General features: G+C 37.4%; 2 non-coding genes across 2 annotated transcripts; both read right to left on the bottom strand.

Annotated features, from left to right (window-relative positions):
• Positions 1–11,344: 11,344 nt before the first annotated feature.
• Positions 11,345–11,492, bottom strand: LOC137752661 (small nucleolar RNA SNORA79). Its single transcript, XR_011071254.1, has one exon. It is a non-coding gene; the product is annotated as a small nucleolar RNA SNORA79 (small nucleolar RNA).
• Positions 11,493–13,211: 1,719 nt separating this feature from the next.
• On the bottom strand, positions 13,212–13,288 carry LOC137752712 (small nucleolar RNA SNORD126). The gene has a single exon (XR_011071270.1). It is a non-coding gene; the product is annotated as a small nucleolar RNA SNORD126 (small nucleolar RNA).
• Positions 13,289–19,305: the final 6,017 nt, after the last annotated feature.

The raw sequence follows: 19,305 nt of genomic DNA, 5'->3' as shown, positions 1-19,305 counted from the left end.
TTTCCGCGCTCGAAAGAGAAAATACTAACAACACTAATACCAATAAAATATCTAACCGGAGGCGCCCAGAAAAAACGCGGGAAAACGCCGTTGCCTCCTCAACTCCACGACGAGCGAGGACTCGCCGCGGGCGTCGCCACTACGTCTGAGGGCGCATGCGCGGAGTCGCCTGGGAGCCTGCAGGGGGCTGAGCGCCCGGGTCACCGCCGCTCAGGATTCTGGGACCCGCCGGGCTGTGGCACCTGCACTGTGGGCGGTGCATCCCCAGGTACGTGCATCTCAGAGAGCGAATCTGACTGGGCCTGGCCTAGGTTTCCCACTTGGGAGCCCCGTAGATACTGTCATCGTGTGCTCTTTTCAGCCCTCGACTGGCACAAGAGTGACATCCTAGCTGTCATGGGCCTAACATTTGAGGTCAGAGCAGAGTGGGTACAGTTGAGAAGCTAACAGCCTCTGAGTACCCGCAGGTGTTTGTCCTGGGAAAATTTGGGGAGTACCGACTGGGCAACACTTTCTAAGTATTTAAGGGAAAAAGCCCCCAAAATTGTGTGATACCTATAACTTGACGGCTAACACCTCTGTGTTGAGGTAGATTCTGCCATTTTTAAAATCCATCTTGAAATAGACATCTTTCCAGCTTTTCCACATCCTCTATATAATATTAAAGAACTTTTCTTGATTCAGAGTCTGCATTATGAACATTCATTACAGCTCCAGGAACGAAGCGATAGGATCGGGTGTCACAGCTTTTTTGAGGTCATCTGCCTGTGTGCTTTCCTGGACCTGCTTGTAATTGTTTAAATATCTGTACTGGCTTTATCCTAATGCTGTTACTTGTCACTTTTTCTGTTCTGTGCTTACTGTATGACTTTCTGCTCAATCTATGAGTCTATTAGAATTCATATTAGAAATTAAGCCGAGAGCTTGAGGGGTCCTCAGGATACATGCCTTAATGCTGTCTTTTGTCGCCACCTTTCCATATTATATGAAACCAGTATGAATTAGTAACAGAAACAACCCAATAAATCAGTAACACAATGGACACTAAGCCCTGCAAACCCCTTTATGGGTTGTGAATCTGTATACTAAACCTTTCTCCTTCAAACAGAAACCTATCCTGATTAAACAACTTTCTGCTCATTTTTTGTCTATTTGCAACTAGTTCATAGTAATCAGGGTCATCTTTGCCTTTGTATACTTTTCCTAAAACATCTTCTGACAGTTTAGAATAGAAACTCAATTCTAGTGGTACAAAATAGGTTTGAAGAAAATTAGGGGTTCATGTGTAAACCATGTAATCCTTAACATATTCTGGTTATCTGAGCCTTTTGTGCATTTTCTGGTTTTAACTATGCCAAATGTAGAAATATTACATAAAGTACAATAAAAGGGTATAATCTCATTTCAAGTTATAAACACAAAGCATTCAAATTCTACCAGTACCTAACTTTATGATTCTAGCCAAGTTACCTTTGTGCTGCAGTATGATCCCTTCCTGCTTCTTCATCAGTATCGATTCCCCAATGATACTGATTCCCCAGACCTTAGTGTTACCCACACCATTTTCTCTCTAAATCAGTTTCCAATTTCCAACCCATTTAGCTAAAAGCCTGTATGAATTAAAACACACATACACACACACACACACCCCACACACAGATTTTGGGACGGGGGGAGAGAACCTGTTTTGCCAGATAGGGGAAAAGGGGGGTGGCTACAAAGTCTTAATATCCCAGTAGACTGGAACACCAGGAATTGACCTGTTTCTTGGTGGCATGTTGTTGGGAAAACTAGTAAAGTAGTCTTGTTCAGGCTTGAGGCAGAAGCAGGCCTCTGCTTGACCTGTGACCCTGCCTGGACTGCGCGCCTGCTTGCACACCTAACAATTGCTGCTAGCAAGTCAAGCGGCGCTTACAAGAACAAAGGGAGTGGGTCTTGGAATTTCTTGAGTCCTGGGGACCTGGCCAGTCCCCCATGTTCTGGAAAATCTTGTGACTCATATGGTGAAACCAACAGCATTGTTAAAGTGAATCCAGAGCTGCATTTTTGCACACAAACTGATGATATCAGTTTGCAGCCTGGAATTATAAACGGAAGCCCCCAGAACTCCAATCTGAAGTCTCACCTGTGGGGTGGATGCACCATCCGGGACCCTTCCCAATTGGGGCTCCAGATTGCTGTCACTCGGGACTTTCCAGCTGCTGTTTGGATCTGGAAGTAGGTGTCGGCCCAATTCGGTGATGTATATCCTGTTATGTTTCTCTAATATTCTTATTCCTTTCCTTCTAATGACTGTATATTAAAATTAAGTTTAATCACCTTTCATTAAAGAATTGATTAAAGCTGTTTACTTATGTGAAACAAGTGGTTATTTTGCCAACGAATCCAACAAACCTTAAAACGGAAAGCAGGCTTTTGGCAAAACACGTGTCCTGTTCTCTCATGACATAGACAAAACCTTCAATGGCTCATTTCTAAGGTGCTCCTGGGGATGAGACCACTGAAGTCAATCAAGGCTGGGATACAGAGACCCATCCACCAAAATGAGATCTTTAAAATATTGGTTTTTATTATTAAATATCAAGCTTATCAAAAATGTATGGAGAATGACCACCACTCAGCTTTAATAAACCCAAAGCTTTCTCACATTTGATATTTTTAATGAGGTAACAAATTACAGATACAGTTGAAGCTTCCCCTGTGTACACCTCAATCCACTTTCCTCTTACCTCTTCAGAGGTAAACAAGCCAGATTTTGGTGTTTATCATTCTCATGCATGCTTTTATACTTTTAATATATGTATGTACATCAAACTTTGTTGTGCATATTCTTTTTTTCTTTTTGTCAGCTTGTGTATTCAGATCCCAATGGAGAGTGGCTCTTTCTCACATGGGTAAACTTACATCTCAGAATCTCCAGTGAACACCATAACTGCCTTGTAGACTGAGTATTTATTTCAAGCTGACCAGTCTATTGTCTCCCTATCACATTTTAATAAGAAGCACAGAATTGTGAAAGGTTGTGGGAGGCATGTAGGGAATTATTAAACTGTTCAGTGACAAAAGGCACTGATGATACCCTGATGCCATCACACTAATCATAGGAATAACACGGCTAGTGGATTGATGATACTTAAAATCGAACAGACAAACTGCCCCCACTTGAAGAGTGCCAGGCTGGGCACAGGTGCCATTTGCTTGTGACACTCCTTTTCCTGTATTTTCGGGACTGACCCACCCTCTTTATGATGGGCAATTCCCTCTTCACCTCTTTATTATTTTTTTGAATTTTTGAATTTTATTTTATTTTTTATACAGCAGGTTCTTATTAGTCATCCATTTTATACACATCAGTGTACACGTCAATCCAAATGGCCCAATTCATCATACCACCACTCCCACCCCCCACTTTCCCCCCTTGGTGTCCGTACGTTTCTTCTCTGCATCTCTGTCTCTATTTCTGCCCTGCAAACCGGTTCATCTGAACCATTTTTCTAGGTTCCACATATATGCGTTAATATACGATATTTCTTTTTCTCTTTCTGACTTACTTCACTCTGTATGACAGTCTCTAGATCCATCCGCGTCTCTACAAATGACCCAATTTCGTTCCTTTTTACGGCTGAGTAATATTCCATTGTATATATGTACAACATCTTCTTTCTCCATTCGTCTGTCGATGGGCATTTAGGTTGCTTCCATGAACTGGCTATTGTAAATAGTGCTGCAATGAACATTGGGGTGCATGTGTCTTTTTGAATTATGGTTTTCTCTGGGTATATGCCCAGTAGTGGGATTGCTGGGTCATATGGTAATTCTATTTTTAGCTTTTTTTGTTTGTTTGTTTTTTTAAATTTATTTATTTATTTATTTTTGGGTGTGTTGGGTCTTCGTTTCTGCACGAGGACTTTCTCTAGTTGCGGCAAGCAGGGGCCACTCTTCATCACGGTGCGCGGGCCTCTCACTATCGTGGCCTCTTGTTGCGGAGCACAGGCTCCAGATGCGCAGGCTCAGTAGCTGTGGCTCACGGGCTCATTTGCTCCGCGGCATGTGGGATCTTCCCAGACCAGGGCTTGAACCCATGTCCCCTGCATTGGCAGGCAGATTCTCAACCACTGCGCCACCAGGGAAGCCCTACTTCAAATATTTTTTGAGTATCTATTCTGGGCCAGGCATTACAGATAAGCAAGTTATCCTGCTTTCATGGAGTTTACAATCTAGCAAACAATCAAAGAATAATAGAAGAAAATATTTTACTCATTTTTTTTTGCTGCCTCTTGCATTTTTGAAAGTTGATTCTATAAACCATTTCTATAAACCATTTTAAGGAACCTCCATACTGTTCTCCACAGTGGCTGTATCAATTTACATTCCTACCGACAGTGCAGGAGGGTTCCCTTTCCTCCACACCCTCTCCAGCATTTGTTGTTTGTAGATTTTCTGATGATGCCCATTCTAACTGGTGTCAGGTGATACCTCACTGTAGTTTTGATTTGCATTTCTCTAATAATTAGTGATGTTGAGCAGCTTTTCATGTGCTTCTTGGCCATCTGTATGTCTTCTTTGAGAAATGTCTATTTAGTTCTTCTGCCCATTTTTGCATTGGGTTGTTTGTTTTTTTTAATATTGAGCTGCATGAGCTGTTTATGTATTTTGGAGATTAATCCTTTGTCCGTTGATTCATTTGCAAATATTTTCTCCCATTCTGAGGGTTGTCTTTTCATCTTGTTTATGGTTTCCTTTGCTGTGCAAAAGCTTTTAAGTTTCATTACGTCCCATTTGTTTATTTTTGTTTTTATTTCCATTACTCTAGGAGGTGGATCAAAAAAGATCTTGCTGTGATTTATGTCAGAGTGTTCTTCCTATGCTTTCCTCTAAGAGTTTTATAGTATCTGGTCTTACATTTAGGTCTCGAATCCATTTTGAGTTTATTTTTGTGTATGGTGTTAGGGAGTGTTCTAATTTCATTCTTTTACATGTAGCTGTCCAGTTTTCCCAGCACCACTTATTGAAGAGACTGCCTTTTCTCCATTGTATATCCATGCCTCCTTTTCATATTAGTTGACCATAGGTGCGTGGGTTTATCTCCGGGCTTTCTGTCTTGTTCCATTGATCTATATTTCTGTTTTTGTGCCAGTACCATATTGTCTTGATTACTGTAGCTTTGCAGTATAGTCTGAAGTCAGGGAGTCTGATTCCTCCAGCTCTGTTTTTTCCCCTCAAGACTGCTTTGGCTATTCGGGGTCTTTTGTGTCTCCATACAAATTTTAAGATTTTTTGTTCTAGTTCCATAAAAAATGCCATTGGTAATTTGATAGGGATTGCATTGAGTCTGTAGACTGCTTTGAGTAGTATAGTCATTTTCACAATATTGATTCTTCCAATCCAGGAACATGGTATATCTCTCCATCTGTTGGTATCATCCTTAATTTCTTTCATCAGTGTCTTATAGTTTTCTGCATACAGGTTTTTTGTCTCCCTAGGTAGGTTTATTCCTAGGTATTTTATTCTTTTTGTTGCAGTGGTAAATGGGAGTGTTTCCTTAATTTCTCTTTCAGATTTTTCATCATTAGTGTATAGGGATGCAAGAGATTTCTGTGCATTAATGTTGTACCCTGAAACTTTGCCAAATTCATTGATTAGCTCTAGTAGTTTTCTGGTGGCATCTTTAGGATTCTGTATGTATAGTATCATGTCATCTGCAAACAGTGACTGTTTTACTTCTTCTTTTCCAATTTGTATTCCTTTTATTTCTTTTTCTTCTCTGATTGCCATGGCTAGGACTTCCAAAACTATGTTGAATAATAGTGGTGAGAGTGGATATCCTTGTCTTGTTCCTGATCTTAGAGGAAATGCTTTCAGTCTTTCACCATTGAGAATGATGTTTGCTGTGGGTTTGTCATATATGGCCTTTAGTATGTTGAGGTAAGTTCCCTCTATGCCCACTTTCTGGAGAGTTTTTATCATAAGTGGGTGTTGAATTTTGTCAAAAGCTTTTTCTGCATCTATTGAGATGATCATATGGTTTTTATTCTTCAGTTGGTTAATATGGTGTATCACATTGATTGATTTGCATATATTGAAGAATCCTTGCATCCCTGGGATAAATCCCACTTGATCGTGGTGTATGATCCTTTTAATGTGTTGTTGGATTCTGTTTGCTAGTATTTTGTTGAGGATTTTTGCATCTATATTCATCAGTGATATTGGTCTGTAATTTTCTTTTTTTTGTAGTATCTTTGTCTGGTTTTGGTATCAGGGTGATGGTGGTCTCATAGAATGCGTTTGGGAGTGTTCCTTCCTCTGCAATTTTTTGGAAGAGTTTGAGAAGGATGGGTGTTAGCTCTTCTCTAAATGTTTGATAGAATTCACCTGTGAAGCCATCTGGTCCTGGACTTTTGTTTGTTGGAAGATTTTTAATCACAGTTTCAATTTCATTACTTGTGATTGGTCTGTTCATATTTTCTGTTTCTTCCTGGTTCAGTCTTGGAAGGTTATACCTTTTTAAGAATTTGTCCATTTCTTCCAGGTTGTCCATTTTATTGGCATAGTGTTGCTTGTAGTAGTCTCTTAGGATGCTTTGTATTTCTGCGGTGTCCGTTGTAACTTCACCTTTTTCATTTCTAATTTTATTGAGTTGAGTCCTCTCCCTCTTTTTCTTGATGAGTCTGGCTAATGGTTTATCAATTTTGTTTATCTTCTCAAAGAACAAGCTTTTAGTTTTATTGATCTTTGCTATTGTTTTCTTTGTTTCTATTTCATTTATTTCTGCTCTGATCTTTATGATTTCTTTCCTTCTGCTAACTTTGAGTTTTGTTTGTTCTTCTTTCTCTAGTTCCCTTAGGGGTAAGGTTAGATTGTTTATTTGAGATTTTTCTTGTTTCTTGAGGTAGGCTTGTATAGCTATAAACTTCCCTCTTAGAACTGCTTTTGCCACATCCGATGGGTTTTGGATTGTCATGTTTTTGTTGTCATTTGTCTCTAGGTATATTTTGATTTCCTCTTTGATTTCTTCAGTGATCTCTTGGTTATTTAGTAATGCATTGCTTAGCCTCCATGTGTTCGTGTTTTTTACGTTTTTTTCCTTGTAATTGATTTCTAATCTCAAAGGGTTGTGGCCAGAAAAGATGCCTGATATGATTTCAATTTTCTTAAATTTACTGAGGCTTGATTTGTGACCCAAGATGTGATCTATCGTGGAGAATGTTCCATGCACACTTGAGAAGAAAGTGTAATCTGCTGTGTTTGGATGGAATGTCCTATAAATTTCTATTAAACCTATCTGGTCTATTGTGTCATTTAAAGTTGTGTTTCCTTATTAATTTTCTGTCTGGATGATCTGTCCATTGGTGTAAGTGAGGTGTTAAAGTCCCCCACTATTATTGTGTTACTGTCGATTTCCTCTTTTATAGCTGTTAGCAGTTGCCTTATGTATTGTGGTGCTCCTATGTTGGGTGCATATATATTTATAATTGTTATATCTTCTTCTTGGATTGATCCCTTGATCATTATGTAGTGTTCTTCCTTGTCTATTTTAACATTCTTTATTTTAAAGTCTATTTTATCTGAGATGAGTGTTGCTACTCCAGCTTTCTTATGATTTCCATTTGCATGGAATATCTTTTTCCATCCCATCACTTTCAGTCTGTATGTGTCCCTAGGTCTGAAGTGGGTCTTGTAGACAGCATATATATGGGTCTTGTTTTTGTATCCATTCAGCAAGCCTGTGTCTTTTGGTTGGAGCATTTAATCCATTCATTTTTAAGGTAATTATTGATATGTGTGTTCCTATGACCGTTTTCTTAATTGTTTTGGGTTTGTTTTTGTAGGTCCTTTTCTTCTCTTGTGTTTCCCACTTAGAGAAATTCCCTTAGCATTTGTTGAAGAGCTGGTTTGGTGGTGCTGAATTCTCTTAGCTTTTGCTTGTCTGTAAAGCTTTTGACTTCTCCATCAAATCTGAATGAGATCCTTGCTGGGTAGAGTAATCTTGGTTGTGGGTTCTTCCCTTTTATCACTTTAAGTATATCATGCCACTCCCTTCTGGCTTGTAGAGTTTCTGCTGAGAAATCAGCTGGTAACCTTATGGGAGTTCCCTTGTATGTTATTTGTCATTTTTCCCTTGCTGCTTTCAATAATTTTTCTTTGTCTTTAATTTTTGCCACTTTGATTACTATGTGTCTCGGTGTGTTTCTCCTTGGGTTTATCCTGTATGGGACTCTCTGCGCTTCCTGGACTTGGGTGGCTATTTCCTTTCCCATGTTAGGGAAGTTTTCAACTATAATCTCTTCAAATATTTTCTCTGGTCCTTTCTCTCTCTCTTCTCCTTCTGGGACTCCTATAATGCAAATGTTTTTGCATTTAATGTTGTCCCAGAGGTCTCTTAGGCTGTCTTCATTTCTTTTCATGCTTTTTTCTTTATTCTGTTCCACAGCAGTGAATTCCACCATTCTGTCTTCCAGGTCACTTATCTGTTCTTCTGCCTCAGTTATTCTGCTATTGATTCCTTCTAGTGTATTTTTCATTTCAGTTATTGTGTTGTTCATCTCTGTTTGTTTGTTCTTTAATTCTTCTAGGTCTTTGTTAAACATTTCTTGTATCTTCTCAATCTTTGCCTCCATTCTTTTTCCAAGGTCCTGGATCATCTTCACTAACATTATTCTGAATTCTTTTTCTGGAAGGTTGCCTATCTCCACTTCATTTAGTTGTTTGCCTGGGGTTTTATCTTGTTCCTTCATCTGGTACATAGCCCTCTGCCATTTCATCTTGTCTATCTTTCTGTGAATGTCTTGCATGTTCTAAAACTACTAAATCTTCTCACACAACGAATATCAGTTGGCCATATTTTTAATTCATTGTTTTTGAGATGTAAAGTTAATACACATACCTCGTATTAATTTATTTTAACAGCCAAATGCTACAAACCACAATTTATTCATTCATTCTTCTAACGGATATTAGTTCCTGGCTTTTACAATTAAAAATACGACTGCAATGAACTTTCTGTACATGCCTCCTTGAATACACATGTCAAGAATTCTTATAGAATATAATACTCAAAGACCAGGTATAAGCATCTTCCAACAAACTAGATGTTGCCAAACCATTCTCTAAAGTAGTAACATAAATTTCACTGCCACCAGCAAAGATGAGAGCCCACTACTCCAGCCTTGGCAACACGTTTAAGTGTCGAGGTTGTTTTGTTTTGTTTTGTTTTCATTTTTGCCCGTCTGATGGCAGTGAAATGGTATCTCAGTGTTGTTTTAATGTGGAAATCTTTTATTACTAGTTAGATAAAGCATCTTTTCATGTGAATTACTACTCAGGGATCCTCATCTCTGTATTGTCCATTCATATCCTTTGATCATTTTCTTGATTTAAATGGAGACTTTGTCAGTTACATGATGTGCAAACATAAGTTTGAATTTTAGTGTATACAAATTTATCGATCTTTCCTTTTTGTGCTTTATGTGTACTCCAGTGTCATAGTCTTTGCTTTTCTACAGGTTTAAAGTTTTGCTTTTCATTTATAGATCTTTAATCCATTCTTCCTAAGAAGTCTGGATAAACTCTGAAAGCACAATTTGTGCTTACATATCACTTATACCATTTAACTGCAGGTTACTTCACCTTTCAAAATGGTATTTTTACCATGAAGTTTGATTTTGATCTTATTCAGATATTTTAAGTACATATTGGCTATATTATGAGTATTTATGCACCACGTTTCTCTAAGAGCTTCAGAGATAATAATCTTCCCCCCTTATTATCTTTGAATCTGACTGTCGGCATCATCTACTCTAATACTAATTTGATACTTATATTTGTTTTAATAGAAGAATCTAAAGAATAGGTTTCATATTCTAACAGAAGTTATTATAGTTGCATACCATTTGTGTGATTCTGGCATAAGCACAAGTATTAAATTTCATTCCAAAACACAGTGAAGTATACCAAACTTCCAATATTTGGATGTATATTTTGTATCCCTTGCATGTTAAATATACCCTCATGGATGTAAATAAAGAATATAGGGCAAAAAAATCTGTAAAGTATAATTTAGCCAAAACAATTGAGAATATTTCAACATTAAATATAAAGCAAAAAAAAAAAAAGACTTTTTAATCATACCTGAGTGGTATGTGCAATTTAAATCAATGAAAAATTTCCAATGAAATGTACATAATAAAAGATTTCCTACTAAATATTAGTAAGCTTTTATATATCTATTCCTCACATACACAGTTTGTTTTGGCAGCCATTCTTCATTGCCTCTTAAAGGATCAAGCATCATAATCAGATATTAAGTAGACTCATTGGTATCCAGATAGTTTATACATCAGAGTCAAAATTTAAGTCCCAGTTATTCCATGTAATTGTCTTGCTGAAATGCCATTAAAATGGTTGTTATTTTCCAGGGATTAAAAAAAAACAAAATTCTATGGAAATTTTAATTAACTTAAAATATTTTTTTTATGATGATGAAAGCTTGATGGTATTCACATTGCTTAATTTGTGTCATGCTTTATTTATTTATTTATTTATTTATTTATTTATTTATGGCTGTGTTGGGTCTTCGTTTCTGTGCGAGGGCTTTCTCTAGTTGTGGCAAGCGGGGGCCACTCTTCATCGCGGTGCGCGGGCCTCTCACTATCGCGGCCTCTCTTGTTGAGGAGCACAGGCTCCAGATGCGCAGGCTCAGTAATTGTGGCTCATGGGCTTAGTTACTCCGCGGCATGTGGGATCTTCCCAGACCAGGGCTCAAACCCATGTCCCCTGCATTGGCAGGCAGATTCTCAACCACTGCGCCACCAGGGAAGCCCAACTTCAAATATTTTTTGAGTATCTATTCTGGGCCAGGCATTACAGATAAGCAAGTTATCCTGCTTTCATGGAGTTTACAATCTAGCAAACAATCAAAGAATAATAGAAGAAAATATTTTACTCATTTTTTTTGCTGCCTCTTGCATTTTTGAAAGTTGATTCTATAAACCATTTCTGGTAAGAAAAGTCAGTGTCCGTCTTTAATTTGAAGAATCATCTACCTTCATGCTGCAAAGAAAAAGATATTTTTAATACTTCCCTGAAATGTGTGAATAACTACTCAATAGAAAACTGAGTAAACCATTTAAAATTTATACATGAATGACTTCAGAGTATAATGTTACAATAACTCCCAGAATTAACTGACTAGAGCTCTTTCTTTCATAGCCCTAGATCAGTGCTATTCAAAAGCAATTGCAATCAAAAGGTTCTCTATACATTAGATCCTCATGTTTTAAAATTAGTGGGTTTTTTTTTTAATCACAGGTATATTTTCTTAACCTAGAATCACCACCTGCTTTGCAATTGTTTGACTCCGCAAAAATCAGATGGCACTAACGGACAGCCAACCCATCCTCATGGTGCCCTGAGTGAAGACAAGTCAGCTTAGATATATGACAGACTAAAATCCCACTACTTAAGGCTCCAAGCAGTGAGAGGAACAGCCGTCAAATATTATCTCTAATCATTTTAATAAACATTTTAATAAATGTTTTAAGAAACATCACTACAATCACTACATCTAACTTTTTAAAAAGTCAGTCAAGAACTAGAACCATTAAGTATCAACTGGACCAGCTAGATAGACAAAAAGAGGAATTAGGTGATAAATAAATTAGTGCCCAAAACAAGATTAATTAAGAAAATGTTATTGGAACAGTTATATAGGGATATACACTATAGACCTTATTACCATACTTTGCCTAATTCTGGAACTAAATTAGGCTTTGTGTGCTAGGGGTAAAGATGATGAGGGATAGACCAACTGGCAGAAAGATGCACATAAGCAATAAAAACAAAGAATTTCTGATAACCTCTTAGGCAGAAGTCAGAAATTGCCAGGTAGTACAGTCTAAGATAAATATAAACATGGACTCTGATGATAAAATAGCTAACATCTATTGAGCATTTACCACATGTTAACAATTTTCTAAGCCCTACACATTTATTATCTAATTTAATCTTCCAAATTAAGTATTATGCCTTTGAGTCAGGTACTATAATTATCACCTTCTAAGATAGAAAGACCCTAAGACTCTGAGATGTTAAGAAACTTGCCAAGGTTACACAGCTGCTTAAGTGATACAGAATGGGTTTGAACACAGTCTGACTCCAGAAGCCATGTATAACTACTATGCTAAGCTACCTCTCAACATGTTTAGTTGACTTTTAAAAAACTGAAATTTGTAGCACCTTAGCAGCTAGCCATGAAGTCATTAAGCTGAGTTCTCACAGATTCATATGTATATCAAATTTCTCAGTTTCAACATAAGCCTTACCATAAAACAAAAATACTATTATTATCTATTGTATATCCAGGACTTACAGCTCCCAAGAGTTCCAGGCTGGGAAAGAAGTGAGACTCCAATCTAGTCTCCCGAAGTTTCATTTCTGCAAAAGACACAGCCAAAAGCTAAAAAATTATTTCAAGTGCTGATGTTACTTTGAATTATTTGTATTTCCTATATTTCACCCTCATATGTAACCCCATTCTGTGCTGAAACTTGCAGGTACAAGAATATGAGCCTGTCCCACCTGGGTTGCTTTAAATAACTTTAAATTATACATGAATATCATAAAGTCAGAAAGTACTGGTTAACAAGATCACCCATACAACCCAATTCTAAACACAATAATCCCTTGTATTTGAGTATATCCTTTCAAATGACTTCTCAAGTAAACATAAGCATATAAAAATGTTTAAGCAGAAAAAGGATTATACATATTGCTCTGTAACTTGTTTTTAAATTAATGTATCATGAATACTCTTCCATTTCAAGAAAGACAAACCAGTATCATAACTTGTAGTGATTGTATAGTATTGCATTTTATTATCTTGATTTTAAAATTGATTTAACCAACTCTGGGGTTCTCTTAATCTTATATATAGACTAACAAAATAGTGATTAGTTTAATACTGTCAAGTTAAGTAGTTAATAGAATTATACCAGTTATCAGTGTTTTTTCTGTACTGTTTGAATTATTAGATTAAGGATTCTAGACCCAAGTTCTGTCTATCTCAAAGAGATATCACAAAAGATCAAAGCACAACAAAATGTTGTAGTAGCAAATTCATAATTCAAGATTTAAGAATTACCTAACATCACAGGCTAGATTCCAGTAAAAATTTCAAGATGCAGAATTCAATTCCAGGTGTTTACCCTAGGTTTAGTCTGCTCAGAGCATGTGTTTAATCAGGGCGATCAGCTGAAACATGAACTTAACATGCGTTTCACCATGGCAAACTGCAAATGACTGACTGGTAAAGGACAAACCACCACCAGCTCCTCATCCCTAAACCAGGGAAACTCTGTTAAGGTTAGAACTAAGTCCCCTTCAACTACCACTAATTTCAGCCACTAAGAAAATTGAGCCCCCGGGGACTTCCCTGGTGGTCCAGTGGTTAAGAATCTGCCTTCCAACGCAGGGGATGCAGGTTCTAATCCCGGGTGGGGGACCTAAGATCCCACATGCCGCGGGGCAACTAAGCCCGTGTGCAGTAACTACAGAGCCCACGTACTCTGGAACCCGTGCACCACAACTAGAGATAAGTCGCGCACCACAGTGAAAGATCCCACGTGCCACAACTAAGACCCGATGCAGCCCAAAAAATAAATAAATATTAAAAAAAAAGAAAGAAAAGTGAGCCCCCCCCAAATTGCTAGGTGATTAGAAATTCAAATGAGGTAAAAATGAAGGTTTTCTTTTATACTTACCTGTGGTATCAAATGAATCCAGCTTGTATCTAGGAATCAAGTTGAGCTATAGGATTTATCAACTATCTGGCATCATCTCTGGAAAATAAAAAATTAATAAATTTTAAAATATGCAGGGGCTTCCCTGGTTAAGAAAGTGGCATAGTGGTTAAGAATCTGCCTGCCAATGCAGGGGACACAGGTTTGAGCCCTGGTCCGGGAAGATGCCACATGCCACGGAGCAACTAAGCCTGTGCGCCACAACTACTGAGCTTGCGCTCTAGAGCCTGCGAGCCACAACTACTGAGCCCACGTGCCGCAACTACTGAAGCCTGCGTGCCTAGAGCCCATGCTCCACAACAAGAGAAGCCACTGCAATGAGAAGCCTGTGCACCTCAACGAAGAGTAGCCCCCACTCGCCGTAACTAGAGAAAGCCTGTGCACAGCAACAAAGACCCAACGCAGCCAAAAATAAATAAATTAAATAAATAAATCTTTAAAAAAAATATGCAAATGCTCTGACTATAAGACTTGAATGCACACCAGCCTACTCCACACCAAGTCACACCCATATAACCTCAAGGAAAATTAACCTCAAAGAAAACTGTTCATTCTTTATTTGAATCTCCATTCAGCAGTATAAATTGACCCATCTACTTGGAGGATGTCATCAAATGCCCAAACTCAGTATCAGACTAGGGCAGGACTTCTGTACAAGCTCCGCTATTTGTATAAATTTTAAAGTTTGGGTTAAACTGTACGATAAATCTAACCAACCTCTGAAAGGTTATAAAAGTCAACAGTCTAACAAAAGAATAGGTATGCAAAAAGAAGGAGCCGTGTGCTGGCTGCAGACAGAGCTTGGCAGCCATGGGATAAATGGCATGGGTTACTGCCAGTCTCTCCAAGTTCACAGGGTATGTGATCGCAGAAAACACTCGTAACCACCACAGGATAACCACAGTCATTAAATTCACAAAATCCATTAAAAAAAAAAAAAAAGGAAGGAGCTAAGAACTCCTAAGAGTCAAATAAATGAGAAGTCAACGTAAAATAGCTTTTTTTTCAAAGCATGTTTCAATTTCATTTGAGCCAGTGTCAATTATATTTAACCTCTACTTCTGTTAAGGTTTTATCACAATAAGCTTAAGAAAACCTTCCCTTGACATAGCAAATTTGAATGAGCATTCTTTGGAGCACAAATCGGCCACAAGATGGCACTGTAAGAAAGAGGCTTTAATATGTTCTTCCAGAGCTTGAGTGTAATCTGAACTTTTAGGTGAAACAGACTGGACACAAAGCTCATCACCTAAAATGATGAGTGAAACAGACTAGACACAAAGCTCATCACCGTAAGCAACCTTCATACTATTCCCTACTCTTCACCTAATTACTAACTAGAAAATTCTATTACATTTAATGATCATTTAAAATTATTAACTACACGTTACAGTTATATTTTTATCATGTTCCTTTTCATGCAGCAATGGGGAAATTTAAAACTCCGCAATCTCAAATACAATCTAGCTAGAAAGACAACACTCATGAAAATTAATGTCTATGGTAAGTACAAAATAAGTGGGAGAGAGAACCAAGTAATGTTAAGAAGAATCATTGGTCAAGGAAGGCTTCATGAAAAAAAAAGGTAGGCCTTGAATGAGCCTCAAAATTGCACTTAGAATAATATTTATTATATATATGAGAGTTGCTAAGAGAGTAATCTCAAAAGTTCTCAACACAAGAAGAAAAAATGTGTAACTAGGTGTGGTGATGGATCTTAACTAGAATTATTGTGGTAATCATTTTATAGTATATACAAATACTGAATTATTATGTTGAACACCTGAAACTAATATAATGTAATACATCAATTATATCTCAATAAAAGAAAAATTGCACTCTCCAATAGGTTAACACCACATACAGCCTAAATTTAAATTAAACTAAAAATTAAATTCTTCAGTCACATTTTGATTGCTCAATAGCCTCATGTGGCTGATCGCTACCAAACTGGATAGTACACATATAGAATATTTCCATCATCACAGAAAGTTGTGTTGGACAGCAGTGCCTTAAAGGGTGGGTAAGACTAAAATAAGCTGACAGAAAGGAAGTAGTAGCTATCGTTCTTAAATATTCCTACAATCTGTCAAGAACTATTGAAACCATTTCAAACTTTACAACAAAAGTTTTTCTCATATTTACAAGGAAATTTGAGGCTCAGCGAAGTTAAATAAATTTCAAAAGTCCATCTAGCTATTAAGAGCTAGGATTTAAACCCAATTCTGTCACAACTCCATATTTTCACTTCACAATGCCACTTCCTACGTGAAATAAGAAGCAGAGCTACAAAAGATGGTTTGCTTTAGAACGTATTAAGAATGGCATACTGGCTCAATAGGTCAGAAAGAAAATGAGGTGTTTTAAGTAACTCAGAGATATAATCAAAGTGTTATTTTACTCCTTCTTGTCCTATACTTGAATGGTGCTTTAATTATTCAAAATGTATTGGAGATCAGCAGCATGAGAAATTAACTAAGGGAACATAGGAAGCAAAACTTATTGCGAGATTTCACCATTTCTTATTGTGAGAGTTTCAACATTGTCTAACCTCAAAAGTCCATGTCCAAGTACTTCTTACACAAAAATAATTATAGATTTAAAAGTGTAACTTCTCTATTTGTCTCATCTCACAAACAAAACCCAGATTGCAAAGGGCCTGGTCTTTGTGTCCTTGGCACATAGCACAAAGCCTAGCACATAAATCCTGATGATATATGATGCCTTTCCCAATGTGTGATGCTCCCTGCAGGATTCTAGTCACGCTTCAGCAAGTGTTATTCTACCACCTGAAGGCCATTGTATATTTACTGAGTTGTTTAGGGAGCTAAAGTAAACATTCTGTAAATACCCCATTAACAATCAATGACCTGCTCGTTTTGTTTCCTGTGGCAATAAGTTCTTCAAAGGACTGGTGCTCACGGGCAAAAGGTACATTTTACATGTGAACAGATGCTTCATGAGGCCTGATACCAACCACAAATTGCTAATACTGAATCAGCTGATGCTTCTATTTTAAGGTTATGTTATCACTCAATTTTACTCAGTTCCATTCCAATTTACTCAGTGCCTACTGTGTATCTCACACTATGGGATACAACGGTAACTCGATGAACCTATCTTTTTTAGATAGAAAAGGCACATACACATGTGAAACAGAGAACACTTTAAGGCATCATATCTTGGTCAAAGTTCAAGTACTTACGTTTATGATCCCATCAGCGCTTAACCATTCCTACTGAGGATGTCCAAATCCAACCCCCCCCTGATTCTTAGGGGTCTACAGCAGATGTTGCAGAGGCTTTCACACTGCTGCTTCTGGGCTGGCACACACGGTGCTGAAGACCTAGGCCTTCCTTCCTCAGTGGATTCCATCTTCAACCTGAAGCAGAAGGAAAACAACACAAAACTTTGTATAGGAAGTAAAAGCTAAATTGGTTGCTTGCCACCGTCCTCTTCTAGAGACAGCTCTGTAAGGCTGTACTATCAGAACAGACACCCACATTTTATTTCCCATTCACTGTCAGTTATTTTAGCCAAGAATACTGATTGTTTTAACCTCTCAGTGCAGGAGGAATCCACTCAGGGCACATATGAAATGAAAGTGGTGAGATCAGAAACACCGACTGATCATACAGCTCACCCCAAGAGACCACCATTTCACCCAATCCCAGTCCCACTGCTGGTGGAGCAAAATAAAAATGAAATAAAAATATAGTACCTGAGGGCTTTGGGTCAAAACAGCAATAAGGAATGATTTAAAATCAATATGAAAAGGCAATAAAACCTACTCTGTTCACTTCATATTTTATCTATTTCATAATACTTTGCCTATCTTAGAATTTATAAAGCACTGTCCATATATGTCCACATAGTACCTCATTTTGCAAGTACTACATCATCTCCATTTTATAGGTATACAAGCAAGGTTTAAATAAATGGCAGGCAACTTAGCTTAGTGTTTAAGATAAGGGATTTTGAAGTTGGACAGAAGTGGATTTGAGTCCTAGCTCCCCCATATATTTGCTGTGACCTGGGGCAAGTTACGCAACTTCTCTAAGTCTCAGATTCCCTTTCCATAAAATAAGGACAAATACCACCTACCTCTTAGAACTGTTGTGAAGATTAAATGACATAAAATAAATATAAAATACTTTGCACAGTAGCTGGCATGTAGTTAAATATTTAGTATGCTGTTTCTATTAAGTGTCCAAGATCAACCAGCTAATAAGAATGCAAATATTCTGCCTAAAATTTCACACTTTCACAATAATCTTGAAGCCAGGAAAGTCACTCATGTACTCATAAATGCCCTTCCAAATCCAAGATTCGTGTCTTTTAAGGGAAAAAAAAAGTTTGCTTTCCCCTTCCTCTCATTCTTTACTTAGCAATGAAGACTCCAATGTATTCTAAATAAAATTACTCCATAACAACAAAAGCATACTTCCATGGAAAACTAATTTTTCTCCCAATCAGCAAAACCTCCTAACTGGAAAACTAGATGTTTCACAAGACATGATCTGGGCCTTTTAAGACTTTTAAAATAGCCTTGGAGGAATTCACAAAGGCTTCCTCTTTTATTTTGCATATTTACAGCCCCCAAAACATTTCCGTTTTTCCTAACTTAATGCTAAAATATGAGTTTACTCACTCAACACCATAATTTCAGAAAGATATCCAGCCCGTATTTTGCCAAGTAAACATGGCAAGCATGCTCCTTCTGCCCTTGCGAATATGAAGACCATGTGGCTTCTCTGATTCACACTGTCATTCCTTCTCAACATTAAATATGTGTTCACAACAAAATAAACCATCCCTTACTTAAACTGAAATGGGCAAGGATATATTCACATAAAGGCCATCAGCATGGTTTTGGTTTTGATAGAAAATACTTTATTGTTCAATCAAGATATTTAGGGTGTTGGTTTCTAGTCATCACTATGTGCACAAAATAAGAGGAAGTACTGCATATTTAGAGTCCTTATAAACAAGAATATATCAAAACCCAACTGAAATGTCATATGTTGACAAATGACTTATGTACAAGGTTTTTCATTTTGAAGGGAATAACAAGATTGTAAACCACCTAAATGTACACCAACAAAGGTTAAATAAACTATGGTATGTACATACATAGATTTCTATGTAACCATGTTAAAGAATGTGGATCTTCTATATTTTCTCACTTGGAAATCCTAAGTGGGAAAAGTAAGATACATGGTAGAGCATATATAGAAGAGGGGTAAGTACATATATTTGCTTATATACACATAAAATATCTCAGGAAGTATACACAAGAAATTATTAACACTTACTGAGGAGGGGAATCAGGCTTAGGAGACTTCATTATGTACAATATGATCCCTTTTGAATTTTGAACAATGTGAATGTATTACCTATTCAAATAACATAAATTTAACAATAAAGCTTGAGAATTATAAGGATTATGGGGGATCTACGCCTGGCTATTACCACATTCCATGCACTAGTTTATGTCTCTCTCACACCT

Source organism: Eschrichtius robustus, chromosome 1, assembly GCF_028021215.1.
Source record: "Eschrichtius robustus isolate mEscRob2 chromosome 1, mEscRob2.pri, whole genome shotgun sequence".
Lineage (NCBI taxonomy): Eukaryota > Metazoa > Chordata > Mammalia > Artiodactyla > Eschrichtiidae > Eschrichtius > Eschrichtius robustus.
The sequence above is the reverse complement of the archived record's forward strand: the minus strand, read 5'-3'. Positions and strand labels throughout refer to the sequence as shown.